This window comes from Carlito syrichta, unplaced genomic scaffold, assembly GCF_000164805.1.
Source record: "Carlito syrichta isolate Samal-C Ts95f unplaced genomic scaffold, Tarsius_syrichta-2.0.1 Scaffold304320, whole genome shotgun sequence".
Lineage (NCBI taxonomy): Eukaryota > Metazoa > Chordata > Mammalia > Primates > Tarsiidae > Carlito > Carlito syrichta.
Genome location: NW_007248416.1, coordinates 119,742 through 132,813, shown reverse-complemented (window position 1 = coordinate 132,813; position 13,072 = coordinate 119,742). Strand labels below are relative to the sequence as shown.

The 13,072-nt window shown below is 35.1% G+C and overlaps 2 pseudogenes; both read right to left on the bottom strand.

Annotated features, from left to right (window-relative positions):
- Positions 1 to 8,354: 8,354 nt before the first annotated feature.
- Positions 8,355 to 9,571, bottom strand: LOC103262056 (annotated as a pseudogene).
- A 2,362-nt stretch (positions 9,572 to 11,933) lies between these two features.
- On the bottom strand, positions 11,934 to 12,865 carry LOC103262055 (annotated as a pseudogene).
- Between the last annotated feature and the right edge of the window lie 207 nt (positions 12,866 to 13,072).

Sequence of the window (13,072 nt, the reverse complement as noted above, 5' to 3'; positions counted from 1 at the left end):
TGTTCCTATGGAAGAAGAGAAAGCAACAGGTTTGGAAAACCTATTTGAGGAAATAATGGAAGTAAATTTCCCTGGTGTTTCCAGAGATCTAAATATCCAGATACAAAAAGTTCAAAGAACCCTCAGAAGGTTCATTGAAGAAAGTTCTTACCCAAGCCATGTAGTCATCAGGTTATGCAAAATTAATGTGAAGGAAATAATTTAAAGACCAATGAAACAAAAGTATCATACAACTAACAAAGGTAAAACAGAATAGCAGTAGACTTCTCAGAAGAAACACTTAAGCCAGAAGGGATTGATCCCCATCTTCAATCTCCTCAAACAGAATAACAGTCAGTCAAGGATTTTTTACCCCACAAAACTAAATTTCATAATTGGAAAAGAAATGAGGTCTTTCCCAGACAAAAACACTGAGGGAATGTGTCACCACTAGACCAGATCTTTAAGAAATACTCAAGTGTTTCTAAACACTGAAACTAAAGGTCAAGATACACTAGTGGAAAAATGTTGGAAACTATAAAACTCACAGGCCTTATGGAACAACAACACAATAGAGAAAATAATAGATGAAGCAACCAGATAACAAACAGTATGATGAATGAAATTGTACTTTACATATCACTATTAACTCTGAATGTAATTGGTCTCAATGCTCCATTAAAAAGATATAGACTGGCAGAATACACAATCCAAATACCTGCTACCTTTAAGAGACCCACTTAACTCCTGAAGACTCCTATAGATGCAGGTAATAAATGTGGAAAAATATATTCCATGAAAATGAAAAGCAAAAATGAGAAGGAGTAACCATTCTCATATCAGATAAAACAGACTTTAAATTAACAACAGTAAAAAAAGATGATTATTAAATAATGATAAAGGGATCAATTTAATGAGAAGACATAATTTTAAGTACATAAGTGACTAATGCCAGGTAAAACAAATTAAAAAGCAAATTTTACTAGATCTAAAAAAAGAGGTAGACAGCAATACAATAATAGTGGGAAACTTCAACATTCCACTGAAAGAAATAGACAGATCTACAAGGCAGAAAATCAACAAAGAAACATTGGTGTTAAACTGGACTTTAGATCAAATGGAACTAACAGACATCTACAGAACATTCCATCCAAAATCATACACAATATACATTTTTCTCATCATTACATGGAACATTCTTTAAGATAGACCATATGATAGGCCATCAATCAAGATACAATAAATAAAAATATAAAAATTATATCAAACATCATATATATCAACAATGGACTAAAACTAGATTTAACTCTGAGAAGAACTTGTGAAACCAAACAAAAATATGGATATTAAAAAATCTGCTCCTGAATGATCCTTGGGTCAATGATAAAATCAAGATGGAGATTTAAAAATTCCATGAAATGAATGGCAACAGTGAAACAAATTATCAAAACCTTGGGGCATTGCCAAAGCTATGCTCAGAGGAAAATTAATAGTGCTAAAGACCTACATTAATAAGACTGAAAGATTGCACACTGACAGTGTCACACCTCAATAAACTAGAAAAACGCAAGCAAACCAAACCCAAAGCTAACAGAAGATAAGAAATAACAAAGATCACAGCAGAAGTAAATGAAATAAAAATTACCAAATACAAAAAGACCCAATGAAACAGAAAGTTGGCTCTTTGAAAAAATAAACAAAATTGATAGACCACTAGCTAGATTAATTAGCTCAATCAGAAATGAAAATGGAGACATTACAAGTGATATAATGGAAATTCAAAAGATCATCCAAGACTATTATGAACACCTCTATGCAAACAAACTAGACAATTTAGAGGAAATGGATAAATTCTTGGAAAAAGACAGCCCCAATCCTGAATCAGAAAGAAATAGAAACCCTGAACAGAGAAATAATAAGTAGCGAGACTGAAATAGTAAGTAGAAGTCTCCCAAGAACAAAAACAAACCCAAGACCTAATGGACTCACAGCTCAATTCTACCAGACCTTTAAAGAAGAACTGGTATCAATTTTACTAGAACTATTGCAAAATATTGACAAGGAGGGAATCCTCCATAACTCACTTTACAATGCCAGTATCACACTGATACCAAAGCTAGGAGGACACACACCGAAAAAGAAACATAGACATGAAAATTCTTAACCAAATATTAACAAACCGAATTCATCAGCATATTAAAAAAATAATATATCATGATGAAGTGGGTTTTATTCCAGGGATGCAAGAATGGTTCAACATATGAAAGTCAATAAATGTGATCCATTACATAAACAGAATTACAAAAAAAATCACATGATCATTTTAACAGATACAGAAAAGCATTTGACAAAATCCAGCATCCCTTCATGATAAAAACCCTCAGCAAAATGAGCATAGAGGGAATATTTCTCAAAATAATAAAAGCCATATATGACAAACCCTCAGCCAGTGTCATCCTAAATGGAGAAAAGTTGAACACATTTCTCTTAGAACTGGAACAAGGCAAAGATGCCTACCTTTACTACTCCCATTCAACATAATACTGGAAGTTCTAGCCAGAATAATCAGGCAAGAGAAAAAACAAAGAGTATCAAAAGTGAAAAAGAAGAAATCAAACTATCTCTGTGTGTTGACAATATGATCTTATACCTAGAAAATCCCAAAGACTTCCAAAAAACTCCTGGACTTTATAAATGAATTCAGTAAAGATTCAGGATACAATAGCAACATATACAAATCCGTAGCACTGCTATACACCAATAGTGACCAAGCTGAGAATCAAATCAAGAAATCAATTTCATTTACAACAGAGGCCAAAAAACTAAAATACCTAGGAATATATTTCAGGGGACACAAGCAAATGAAGAAACACACCATGCTCATGGATCAGAAGAATAAACATTGTTAAAATGACCATATTGCCCAAAGTAATCTAAAGATTCAAAATAATCTCTATCAAAACACCAATGTGATTTTTCACAGAATTAGTAAGAATAATCCTAAAATTCATATGGAACCAAAAAAGAGCCAGAATAGCCAAAGCAATTCTAAGCAAAAAGAACAAAGCTGGAGTCATCACGTTACCTGATTTCAAATTATATCACAAAGTTGTAGTAACCAAAACAGCATGAAACTATAATAAAAGCAGATACATGGACCAATTGAACAGAATAGACAATTCAGAAATGAACCCAAACACCTACAACCAACTGATATTTGATAAAGCAGACAAAAACATGCAGTGGGAAAAGATACTTTGTTCAACAAATGATGCTGGGAAAATTTGATTGCTACATACAGAAAAATGAAACCTGATCCCTATCTCTCCCTACTTATGAAAATTAACTCAATATAAATTAAAGACTTAAATGTCAGGCCTGAAATCATAAAAATCCTAGAAAAAAACCTAGAAGAAACTTTTCTTTTCGGAGTTGTCCTAGCAGAGAAATAATCACAATCACCTATTGACTAAGAGTAGAAGAGGGTCTAAATCCAGTTGAAAGTTATTGCCACATCCACCAGATTATGAATGAGGGTCACAAGCAAAACTGAGTTCTGAATCTGTATAGATCAAAGAAAGTAGTTTGTCATACACAAAAGCACATTTCATGGTCTTTTAATTTCTTATCTGTAAGTAGCTTCTGGGACTTCAGGTTCAAAACTACAAGAAAGACACAGGAAGCTGGAAAGACTAAATCTCTCTCCAAAGACCGTCTTTGGATGAAACGTTGGAGGACTTCTGGAGGTGAAGTGACTCAGAGATTAAAGGGAAAGGGCAACTGACTCAGGACCAGCCCAGGGGACAGGAAAGCCAGCCTGAGCCTCAGATAGAATGCTAGGGTTCCATCCATGGATGAGTCCGGTGGCTCTTTCTGTGGTGTGTGCGTCTCTGTGCTGCTCCTTACCCTAGAGTAGCAGGCACTCGGATGCCTCAGCAATCACAAACGTAAGTCATTGGCTTCTGTTTCAAGTGATTGGCATTGTTTGACTAATCAAAGTTTATAATTCAAACAATCTGAATGTATAGAATTTTAGTTTTCTTTCATTTTTTTTTTTTTGGTATGTCACTTTTGAAAGAAAACAGTAGCCAGAATAATTTATTTATAAAAGAAAGGAATAAATAAAGAAGCAAATATAATTCTTAGTGTTACTAATTTTATTAGATGTGAAACCATAATCGAAACCAGATTTCAAATGTACAATTTAACAATTTGGTAGTAAAGGTTCTAAGGTGACAACTCCATAATGGTAACCACAAACTAATGGTGAATCAGCTCATTTATGAAGCCAAGGAAGGTGGAAAAGTACAGTATAAGGTGAAAAGTTGTTTTTGTCCTTTTTGTCCTGAATTTCATAATTCAAAGGTCAGATTTTTTTTCCTCAGAGGAAAAAAACAAGACAAAACTCTGGATAGATACAATAACAACATAGATAACTGAAATGAAGTTTTATTTAACAGTTGAAGTCAGCTACATATTAAAAAAAGATCTTCAGTGAACAGAATGAGGACATAGCTTCATGTATCTATTTCTCTGTCCTTCCATAGCATGGCAACATTAGTAGTAACTAGAAAACAAACAAACAAAAAAATCATAATCTCTGAAGAAGGAAGCAAGCAGTGTTAACAATGCTTCTCAGATCTTCTGACCTTGATTCTGAATGGTGAACATTACAAAGTTGAGTCACTTATTCTGAACCTCACTATTTTCATCTGTAAAATGATGACAACAGATCTAAAGGGCTGATATGGATAAGTACCACTAGGGTACCTGTTAACAACTGAATAATTTAATGGCATTATGGAGACCAAAAAATTGAGAAAATAATCTAAATCATTGGAATTAGAAACACAACACAAAAGCCAGGCATAGTGGCTCATACCTGTAATTCCAGGACTTGGGGAGGTGGAGGTAAGAAGATTGCCTGAGTCCACGAGTTTGAAACAGGCCTGAGCAACTTGGTGAGACTTGGTCTCTACAATAAATCAAAAAATTAGCCGGTTGTGGTGACATATGCCTTTGGTTCAGACTACTTGGGAGACTGAGGCAGAAGGATCACCTGTTCCCAGCAGGCTGAGATTGTAGTGGCTGTGAGCATGACACTGTACTCCAGCCTGGGTGACAGAGTGATACTCCAATAAAAACAACAGCAAAAAATCATAATTATTATGATTTTGCAAACACTCTCACAGTTAACTTGCACTTCATTTTGGCAAGTTTTAAAAGTAAGTAAAAAGCACACATTTTGCTTTCATCTCCATTGTTTTTCAATTTTGATTTTTAAAATTAAACTTAAAATGAACTTAAAGAGATAGAAGAATAATTTTTAAAACTGTATTGAAAAACACAGGTTTTAAAACCCAAATTGCTATTCTGCTGTGTCAAATATGGAGAGAGGGAGAGAGAGAGAGAGAGAGAGAGAGAGAGAGAAACTTATGAAAACAAAGGGGGGGCATATTTAGTATATTTCACACTAACCCAAACTTATACTTCTGTTAAAATCTCTGTCAGAATGGGAGCCATGGAGCCAACAAAGATGGGGTTATGGTATAGCACAGATTTGTCAACTCTTTGCAATTACTTACTATCTCAATAGGTACTCAGCTTCATCCTAATGAGTAGCATAATTTCAAAAAGAAGCAACGATTCTACACTACAACCCGTGCCCAAATCCTGGTCTTGCTACATACTAAATTTGTGACCCCCTTCGTGCCCCTCTGTAATTCCATTCCCCCATTTGCAAAATCAGTTGGTCATAAACCCTACCTAATAGGTTAGCTATGAATATTAAGTGAGTCCATGCTTATATAGCACTTAATAAATGCCTGAAGATTGCTATTGAAGATTTGAGACCCATCGTTATGTCTGGATGCAATAATAACAAGGACACATGTTAAACATTCAGCAATTTCTTGGCTAAAATAAGAAATGAAACCAGTATTTTCCCCATAGGCACTGGGTTTCTCTGTAAGAGAATGGCATCTATCTCCTGAAACATGAGGAGTAGGTCTTATTTGGCCAGACAATGCCTCAAGAACCTGAAGGGCAGTTAGCAGTGGCAGAAAGGAGACAGGGAAAGCAAAGTACAAAATGACTGTGACTTAGTGTTTTCTTAGTTATTAGAAGAGGAAACTTGGCCACACAGTCCCTCAAGTTCTCTGGGGCCTTCTAGCCAGATCATACCCTACCTACACGAATGGTTATCCAATTCTGTTTTCTGGTAGAGGTGTGACAAAACCAGGAACTGGAGCATGAGAATGACTAGGGATGATGAATGGAGGAATCATGGCCACACCATGGGATAGGTTTGGACCCTAGAGATTCTCTCAGGACCCTAGTAATACACACAGGAGAAGGGCCAGAAGGAGACCACACAAAGGAGGCATTTTTGTCACAAATACCTAGAACTAGTGACGTCATTCACTCTGGTTCCCTTTTCCCACCTGCAACCTCCTTCTCAGGACCAATAAACCACTTTTGCTTACAATGGTATACCTGTGGTCTTTTCTTCAAACACACACTTTCTCAAAGAGAAGAAGGAAGAATATATAGACTGGGATTTAGTATCCTGTTGTTGGGAAGTAAACCCAGATACAGAGTTCTCCTGAACTTTATGATAGACTTGGTTATGCGAGTCAGAGTTTTTTCCGTCATCATTTGACTACAGCTTACTCCCTACAGACGTAAATAATGGTTCGGTGAACAGCACCATTTGGGATTGTGTCTCCTCATAGTCTCCCAGGGAAAATTAAGGAATTTTCTACTTTTCTAACAGCAGGTGAACCAAACCAAGCATCTCCCATGATTATTCATTTTGCTCTTTCAAGTATTCCCACAGGACTTGTTTTAGTGTGTTTGCTTGGGTTTAAATGGGAACATAATTTCTGTACATGAGAAAAGATCTTGCAAAGAAAATTTTAAAATTGAAGACATCATAAATGAAATTCTCTTAAAATTTACTTATTTTACCAATCTTAAAATTATTCCATTCTCTAATTCTCCAATTCTATAATTGCTTGATGTCTCATAGAAGTCCCATGGATCCTGTTAAGGCTTCATCTCAGAGAAATCGATTTCTCACAATGGAGAAAAAAATGTTATTGTAAAATACTCCAGCTTTCTCACAAATATTTCTGACTTGGCCATACAGGTATACCTCATCTTCCTCAAATTTCACAATTTCAGTGCGTTCCCCATCTCAAACATCTCTGAATTTCTTTGCAATATTTTTACTTCCCTGGATTAGAGACTACAGGAAAAATGAGCATGTATTTCTCTCTCTCTCTCTTTTTTTGTGATGATTGAAAAATTCTTCTTATTCTTTCTTCCTAAGTGTCTGTTCTTAATCTAGTTCTCTACAGAGTCTGAGTTCTTAAACCATAGTGGAAAGAGTACTTCAACTATAATAGTAAAACATTAAATCTATTGTGGAGAACAACAAAAGATATGTTCAAGAGGAGGCTGACCAGGGTTATTTATCTTTTCCAATAATCTGTGTGGCCAGTAAAGACTCACTCTACTTACCTCCTTATTCTCCAACACCCATCCTTTACTTTATTCAAGTACTACTCCCCACCAGTCCCCATTCTTGAAATTCCTATTTCTTGTTTCCAGTCAGTTTTAATCATGTTTCACCCACTTGACTTCACACATAACACCAAGCCTGCAAACAACTCGTGGAGATCTCTTCACTTTCTCAACTCAAATTGGTCTCCTTTCCATGATAGACCAAAACATTTATTAGAATTCTTCAAGTTTGTTTAAACAAGCTTTTACTTTGAGTATTTTTTGTTATTTATCATTCATATGAGGTTTAAAAAAAAAAATTGACTCAGTGACACCCAGATAGAGCTAGGAATCACATTCTGGTATATATCTGTTCAGCTTGGCATAGTTAGCACAATTTTATTTCTGTTGAGCACAGTATAAGGATGCTTAAGATGGCTTACTGTGGATATAAAATCATGTGTCATGATTTGTCTATTTTTGCTTCTGATCTTCTAATCTTTGAAATGCTTAGAGCAAAAGCATTTTCTTTGTAATGTCCTAGATTTCTTGTGAGTGTTGTTTATATTGATTAACATTTTATACTTGGGCAAGAGTAAATATTGCAAAGCATACATGGCTCTATCATTTAACATTTATTAAATGAGAGTGAATTTTGAAATGGAAGTTTTTGTGGACTATATTAATTACCATGCTGACAGCTGAACTTCAATATACTTTTAACATTTTGCCATCTCTGAGACAGATATTCGGCCTTCACAGGACTTAAGTCCTTCCATTTTTCTTTCTTTTTAAAATCAGCTTAAGAAAAAGTCTCAAATCAACTGGTCTTTTATTGCATCATTAAAATAATACGAATAAGTCAGGAATCATCCGGCATGTTGTTTCTGCAGCTGGACAACTCTTGGATCTAGTTCATCAGCCTGATGAACTTTTCCTTTTTCAGAGACATATGAGGGAGATACCTCCCTAAATTTTCTGATATTCTTGTCTTTATCTGTTGTGGCTTGCTGAATCAAAGCAACTAAATCTGAAACAAGCCAATATAATTTCCTTCAAGGATTCATTCATCTTCCTGGGCATGAAATACTGAACAAGCAATATCTGGCCTCATTTGAATCCTGCAGATATGTTTTTTGCCCAAGAAATTTTGAATTTCCAAGAGACCCATTCTCCTGGATAATGACACTGATGGGGAAGCGAGCATACACAGATCTCATCTTGTAACGGAAGCCCAGTGTAACACCCTTGATCATGTTCTGTACCTGACTGCCAATAGCATGAATGGTAGCCAGTTCCTTTCTATTTCTCCAGCATTTTTCAGCTCAGAACCTCTTCTTTCCAAGGAGACTGAGTTCTACATTGATGTGATTAAAGACCTTCCACAGGGTTCCCCTAGGATACTTCACGATAACTGTGTGTCCTTTCAGAGTGATAGTGACATTTTCTGGAATGTCAACAGACTGCTGAGAATAGTCTTTATTTTCACAGCAGGTGAGGCAAAAACTCTTTTTTTTAAAAAAAATATACTTACCACATAGAATTTCAATGAGTTACTGAAGAAGATAAAATTATTATTAGCAATGACAAAGAATTTGAACTGTTAAGGCTGTTTTCAACATGACTTCTGTCACTGTACATACTTTTAACCTTATAAAGCTATTGTGGGATGTGCTCCCTCAAAATGAGGGAGTAAATCGAGAAAGAAGATGGCATGGTTAATGAACTATGGAGTCCAACGAAGGATAAAGACAGAATTGCTAGGACACAACCAGTTTAGATAGAAGGAAAATCAAAGTGTCTTAAGTGATATTTGCAAGAAAAACTTGGAATGGATATTATGTTAAGCAGCCGAGAGGGTAGGAAGACTTAGCAATTGGCGCAAAGAATACAGATGGGGATGAGGGAAGCCAATTAATGTTACTTTTATTCCTTGAAAATACATACTTCTTTCCTACAAAGTCAGGAGGGAGAAAATATTGGCTAAATAGTTTTCTAATTCGTTGCCACTGTTGATATGCTGTGGATTCATGGTCTTCAAGCTTTCTTATACAGCTGCAGATTTCTCAGTCAATTTCCTCCTCATGATTTGGCTTATTAATGAGACTACAATATCCCATTGTGCTTTGCTCAGTAGTTGGAGAGTCAGTGCTGGCCACCAGTATCTTCCTTAATCAAATGTTGATTACACACCAGTAATGTATCAGACACAGTTTAGGTGATAGGCACGTGGGGCACAACTGATCAAGAGAGGCAAGATCTGCATCCCCTTGCTCATATGCTGGTGGTAATGGGAGAGCGGTACTTTCTTAAAAGTCTCAGCACCTCTTTACCATACTGTCTCCCCATTCACTTCTGGGGGAAATGCTCTTTTGGAATGTAAGAATAACATAAGCTCAGTATGTACAAAATAAAGCAATTTTGAAAATTTCAGTGAAAAAAACCTCTAAAAATTATTTCAGGTCACAGCACCCAGTAATAATCATTATGATTGGTAACATAATATTCCAGAGATTTCATCATTAACATATTCAAACACAATAGGACTAATAGGACAGACACATAAATAATTTAACAAAAATAGATTTCCACAATATTTTAATAAAGTTTTCTTTGTTTTTGCTTTTTGTGTAAAAAGAACATTTGCCCAATATGAAAACAAGTTAGGCAATACAGAAAAATATAATCATATCGCTTGCATATTTGTTTAGTTTAATTTCAGATATGTCTGTGAGCTTAGAAAAATATGTCTAGAAGGATAAACTGATAATTTTAGATATTCTTATTAAAATGTTTTATACTACTCATGCTATTTTGAGGTATATATATATTTTTAATGTAGCAGAAGGAAGGGTATCTACTATGTAACTAAAATAATTATTCCAATTCGGACTCCTTTTTTAAAAATCGTATGAGATTAGGTTTTTAAAGGAATCACTTTGATTTAAGGATACTTTCTTATTACACTTAGCCATTATAGTTTTAAATGTTTTGCCTTATCTTGAGAGGATATCATTTGGGTCCCTAAAATTAAAGGGTGAAAAATTTGCACATTTAAGTGTTCTACTTCTTTTCAAGATTAGGCAGGCTTGCTTCAGAACTTAAACAATTTAGCAGGTAAGCCATTCATTTGCTCCATAGCCATTGCCCACTTCCTATCTGATCCTATTCTGATTTTCTAAAGGAATTAGGCAGTAAATCAGAGATAGTGGCCCTCACTCTGGGCTACAGGAGATTAAACCATGATTGATACAAGCCAAACATTCAATCACATCATTTTTTGTCAGTAAATGGCTTAGGAACTTCCATTGACTCAATCTTGGCCAAAGAAATATGAGAAAAAAAAAATATTTTGACTGGGATTGTATTAAATCTATGAATCAATTTGAGGAGATTGAATCTTAGTAATATTATGATTTTTCAATACAAGAAGCTGATCTATGCACATTGTATATCTGCCTATTTAGTTACCACAGTCTTTCAATACATATTTATAATTATCTCTTTAGAGTTTTGGCACAGCATTTGTTAAAATTATTCCTAAAAACTAGAAAATTAAATCCTGTGTGTATGATAGCATTTTTTAAAATTTTATTTTAGTAGTTTGTTATTGCTTTTAGAAATATTGATTTTAAATCAAGTTATTTTGTCAAATATTTTAAAATTTTGATAATATATAAGAAGATTCATTTAAATTATCCACATACACAATTATGTTATTCAAATATAATTGCAATTTGTTTCTTCCTTCTCAAATGTATGTGTGTGTGTGTGTACATGAGTGGATTTTTTTTTTTTTTTGTCTAATTGTACTGGTTAGAATCTTTAGTAAAATGTGAAATTTTTAAAAATGGCTTTGGTTTGCTTTTTGTTTTATTTTTTATCTTAGAGAAAAGATGCTAACACTTCAACATTAACTATGATGTCTGTTTTGCTTTGTGGTTTGTTTGTAGTGGGGTTTTTTTGGTATATTCTCTTTAAAAAGGCTTACGTTATATTACATTGTAAACAGTTTTATTCTGAATTAATGTTTAATTTTATCAAGTACTTTCTTGGATCTACTGAGATAGTATGTAATGTTTTCTTTAATTTTTAATGTGGCAAATAATTTTTATTGTTTAAATGTTAAACATTTTTGCATTTGGGGTACATAAGCATCTTTTTAGTCATAATACACTTTTGTTTTATTTTGTCACACTCTTTTACTAGTATTTTCTTTAAGATATTTGCATTTACATTCACGAGTAAGATTAGGCTGTGATTTTCCATTTCATAATGTTTATCTCAGTTTGGTAGCTAGGCTTAACTAGTAACAGCAATTAACTTCTCAATTCATAAGAAGTCCCAGGGTAAAGAGAACTGAATTTGGTAAATTAAAGGGTTCAAAAGAAAATTCAAGGACCTAGGATCATGAGAACAAAACTCCCACCCTCAGGATATGCCAAACCTCACTTCACATTGGTCTGTTTCCAAAGAACTCTCCTCAGGGCCCCTTTCACCTCTGTGTTCCTCAGGCTGTAGATCAGGGGATTCAGCATAGGGTTGAAAAGGTTGTAAAACAATGATAGAATCTTCCTCTGTTCTTGGGAATGACTGGATTTCGGGGCCATGTATATAACGATGGTACTACCGAAGAAGAGCCCCACCACACAGAGGTGAGAGGAGCAGGTGGAGAAGGCCTTTCTGCAACCCTTCCCTGACTGGATCCTCAGGATGGCAACCAGGATGAACCAGTAGGAGATCAGCACCAAGTACAGGGAACCCACTAAGACAAACATAGAACCTGCAAAGAGGACAACTTGGTTGACCCTAGTGTCAGCATAGGTCAATTTGAATACTGACATGATTTGACAAAAAAGTGATTGATCTTTTGTGGCCCACAAAAGGGCAGTCTCAAAATGAGAGTAACATGGACCAGAGCCAAGAGAAAGCTAAAGATTCAACAAGCTGAGGCCAGGACAGTGCACACTCTTCAGCTCATGATGAGGGTGTATTGCAAGGAGTAACAGATTGCTACATATAGATCATAGGACATCACCACCAAAATCATACACTCTGCTACAGTGAAAGCCAAATACAAAATAGTCTGAAGTATGTATGGGGCAAAAGAAATGATTTTTTTGTGCACAAGATTTGCTAGCATCTTAGGGACAGTGCTCGAAGCATAGGATATGTCCACGATGGCCAGGTGTGACAGGAAGAAGTACATGGGGGTGTGCAGTCTAGAATCCAAGAAGATGAACCTCAGGATAATCCCATTTCCCATCAGAGTGAAACTGTAGAATAGCAAGAAAAACCCAAAGAAAAACAACTCCAGGGCTGGGTCCACCTGGAATCCCTGTAGAATGACTTCTGTGATTTGTGTCTGATTGCTCTCCATGTTCTTGTAACAGATACTGTGATTCACTTAAGACAGAAATTTCACAGCTGTGGGGAGAAAAGAAAAAACAATTTTATAGAGAGTGAATTTATGCCAGAGACACAAATCAGTAATTCCTGGGTCTATCCAGTCCAAAGTTCTCTGACGTTGACTTACAAATTTGACTTTTAGAGATATTTTTAAACTGTGGTTATTGACCTATATTAA